Source organism: Vigna unguiculata, chromosome 5, assembly GCF_037176805.1.
Source record: "Vigna unguiculata cultivar grain cowpea cultivar isolate G323 ecotype 2 chromosome 5, ASM3717680v1, whole genome shotgun sequence".
Lineage (NCBI taxonomy): Eukaryota > Viridiplantae > Streptophyta > Magnoliopsida > Fabales > Fabaceae > Vigna > Vigna unguiculata.
Window position 1 is genome coordinate 20,418,684 of NC_140796.1, and position 4,390 is coordinate 20,423,073.

Here is a 4,390-nt window from a genome sequence, read left to right on the forward strand (position 1 = left end):
AATACATAGGTTCTCCCATAAACAACATCAAAATATTCATATATCTTAAAATATCTTCAATCATCTAAATTAATTGCACTTGAAGGGCCCACTTCTTCTTGATAAGTTATATCTACAAAAAAAATATATTTCATCATTTTTGAAAACTTAAAATCAATTTAAAAATATCAACTAGAAAAATATCATCATTTGTTGTAGCATTATCCACCATGACACTAAGGACGCGCTTCAACTCCCAGTTATTCAAACAAGCCTCAACATGTTTAGCAATGAGCTCCCCTGAATGACCTGTTGTTTGAGAAAAATTCAAAATTTAATTATTAGATAGCAAAGTGAATTGAATCTTATGTCGTCAATGGAACACAGAGCAATAGCAGAGAACAAAGAACATGGTGGACAGCGAGACAATGGTCAATTGTGAATTGGGCAGCGTTTCTATTATTAGATAGCAATTTCTAAACAGTTAACTGAACTTAATTTTTAGGGGTTCAATTTTTTAAAACTAAACTGTATAATAGTTCAGTTCAGATTTTATTACATATGGTTCAATTATTTTAGTTTCATTTAGTACAGATAATCTAAAGTTCAGTACAATTTAATTAAATATGTCAGGCCTTATGTAACATATGTTGAGTGGGTTTGTCATTTTTTGGTGAAAATTCACATTTAAATTTTCAGTTACTAAATCCATTGTTATACATGATAGATCTACGTAGAAAAATTTTATCCTAATTATACATAAAATTGATTTTTACTATTAAAGTGTCCCTGTCTTTTCCTTCAATCATCAACCTAAATTTAGAAAAGATTATAATATAATATTTCATTTAATTAGAAATTTTCCGTCTGAACTTTGGATCCCAATACAGAGAAATAGTTAATATATTTAAAATGAACGAAGTTTAAGTGCAAGAATGAAATAAAAAATTGTATAACTAAAAAGATTAAATTAAAACTTGAAATTGAATATAAGAGGTGTAAAAGTTTTAACTTTTTTGAGGGTGAAGTTGAAGGGTTAGACTTTAAGTACACACTGGCTCACTTATTCTGATTTCATGCAGATTATTTGTGCAAAAGGCAAAATAGGTTCAACTACGCAAGGAGCTAAAAGGCAAACACCTATACTCTAATCTTGGAGATTTTGAACATAAAAGGATTGTGGACTGGTTCAAATACTAGTTCAATTGATGATGGAGACAATACCGACAAATCATATGATCAAGCCAAGAGTCATGTACATTCTTTAGCAAAAGGGATTGATAGATAGACTTTCTTGGTCATACTAGACCAAGTGAACATCAACTATATTTGAGCTTTAGTATAAAAACATTTTATGATTATGATAAAAACTTAAGTTATAGAATTCCATTATAAATTTGTAATGATTTTTTTTATACTCTAACATGGTACTCTACTGTAAATTTTTTATTTAATAAAATATTATGTTTGTTAATTTTTTGTAGTATATTCTTTCATAAATTTTAAATTTTCAATAGTAAAATTAAATTTTATTGAATTATAAAATTATAAATATACATGAATAATAATAAACAATAAAATATTCAAATTAGAAGTGATAATAGTAATGGTTATAAATATCGTAATATAATGTGAATTGTGACGTTTTTAAAAGTTATTATTTTCAACATATTTAATTTTATTTAAAAACTTACGGCGGTTTTAACTGCCACAATTTACTTCAGGAAACTGCCACTTTATACAATGTAAAAGTGGCGGTTGTTGCGGCGGTTCGCTTGAAACCGCCATATTATACTTTGTGACGATATAAATTACGATAGTTTTCAAAACTGTCACAGACGTAAATTGTGGCGGTTAAAACTGCCACATTTTACAAAAATAATTGTCGTAATTTACACCATTTTTTGTAGTGTGCACAAAAAAATTATTCAATTTTTACCATAAAAATATTCATTTAATAACAACTTCATATTCAATCATATGTGTTCTTTGATTCGCTCGTTGCACACGTAAATGCTTAGTAACAATTAATTATTGGATGACCAACTTTATCAACAAAGACATTATTAAGTGTGAATGTTTAATAAGGAGGTACCAAAAGCTAACGAACAATAATGTTCCAACAGTTATGGTTGAGGAGATAATAATTTCTACAAAATGAATAATGGAACGCTATAAACTTGGAATGAAAAATGTTGAGACAAATTCTTAATTTGTATTTTGGTGCATTAATCAGACTTTCTCTAGATTAATAGTAAAAAAAGAAACATGATAATAGACTAACCATGTAAATATACTAAGCCACTTTGTACATATTAACCACGGATGAATTGTCACTAACTTACCCATACCATTTTGGAGGTAACATGGAAAATTTATAGATAAGTTACGATAAACATAAATTCCTCGATAAGAATGCATACAACCCATGACAATGTTTTTGCAGTTGATAACCGAGTACCAAAGAAACCTTCAGCCATAAATTTTGTCAAGATCTTGTCACCACAAAAAATGACAATAAAATAGACTAATATCCTTATTATAAATAAATGAATTGTAATTGATAAAAAAAACTTATTAAAAGTATATTTAGAGACAAAATTTATATGGTTTAATCCAATAGAATCTTCATAAAAGTTTGAAATAAATGTTATTTATTTATTTTAAAAGGAACTTTAGACATTTAAAATATATAATTTACCTTTTAAGATGAAATTAAAAAATTATTTTTAAATAATAATAAAGTCAACACTTGGTCATTTTATAAAAAGTGAAGAGTATGATTAAAATTTTATAGATATAAAAGGAGAAAATATGTGTTTTTAACAAACCAAAATTTTAAGAAACTTCTTTTATAGAAAATCGAAACATATATTTAAATCTAACTACTATTCTCCTTTATTTCATCTTTTTCACACGTTTAATATTTTAAGGATATTTTATTTATTAATATCAATAAAAAGAGTCAACCTTATCACCAGGACGTAGCTCTATAAATGTATTCTCCCATCATCGCATATTCACGCAACTGAACTGAACAAAGTAGAGAAAAACTTAATCTGTTTCATAGCCAGCCAAAGAAATGAGGAGTGCAACGCTCTTTGCTCTCTTCCTTCTCTCTGCCCTAACCTTCTACCCTCCTTCAACCACTGCTCAACCTGTCACGGACGTCAATGGTAACATCGTTCAAAATGGTGGCAAGTTCTTTATAACGCCAAGCATTTTTGGAATCGGCGGTGGAATTGAACGAGCCATAACTGGAAACGAAACTTACCCTCTCTGTTGTTCAATCTCCCTTCGAGACCGATCCAGGGCAGCCATGGATTATTGAATCCATGATCCGAATCCTTTATCTTCCTGAAGGCAGAGTCACCATTAGGCTCGAAGGCTCTTTTGAGAATAATAAGTGGATCGCTGTTGCGGGTCAGCCTGAAGGAACCGTGGTTAAACTTGGGTACCCAGTCTCAGGTTTCTTCACTATTCACAGAGCTTCCTCAGCCAATAGCTATAAGTTTTCGTTCTGTTCAATTGATGGCAGCTCCTGCAGTAATGTTGGGCTTGTAAGTGATGATGCAGGGAACAGGCTTTTGGCCATCGATCGGGATTCATTCGAGTTTGTTCTTAGGCCATATGAATCTGATGCATCTAAATGAAGCACTATCCATGAAAAACCGTACACTTTCTCCTTGTGAGAGATGTGTCTACGATGTGCTTTGGATGTAATTAGTTACCCAACACTAAATAAACAATATATCCAAAGCTTATGTTTTCGGTTTCTTTTTCTTTGCCCTGCTCATATTTGTAGCCATAGAACTTGTTTTAGTTTTATCCCTTCCTCTAAAGCCATTGAATTAACTTTTTTACATTCATTTAAACTTTTATAAAGGTATTATATTATTCGCTAAAAGCAAATTTTTTTTTCTTTTATTTTGAATTTATGGGTACCAAGCACCATCTATAGGATTTGTCTTGATCAGAGATCTCAAAATAAATTAAAGGTGAAAACAAGAACATAAAATTGGATATAATAAGGGATTGTGCGTCACAAGTTTTATTATCCTACCTCGAATTAAAAATTTATATTCATAGTTATTTTTATACTCAATTGTATGAATCTTTTGTTTCATTTTCACGCCCATCCCATCGAATATATTTTTACCCGTGTTTGTTTCTACTTTTTTACTGTTTTAATATTAATAAATTAGTTTTTATAGAAAAACCACAAAAAAAATATTATCAAATATTTAATATGTAAAATATATATACATAAATTGTAAAACCCTCTTTTTCTGCCCTAATTTTTAAAGGGATGGCCCTAATCTAATAGGCCTAAAGGCTGACCCATAGAGTGTCCAAGGCCCCTAAGACAGCCAAACCCCTCTCACTTCTGTCATTCTTGCAGACACAATAC

At 29.9% G+C, this 4,390-nt stretch overlaps 1 pseudogene; it reads left to right on the top strand.

Annotated features, from left to right (window-relative positions):
• Positions 1-3,018: 3,018 nt before the first annotated feature.
• LOC114182989 (chymotrypsin inhibitor 3-like) lies at positions 3,019-3,821 on the top strand (annotated as a pseudogene).
• Positions 3,822-4,390: the final 569 nt, after the last annotated feature.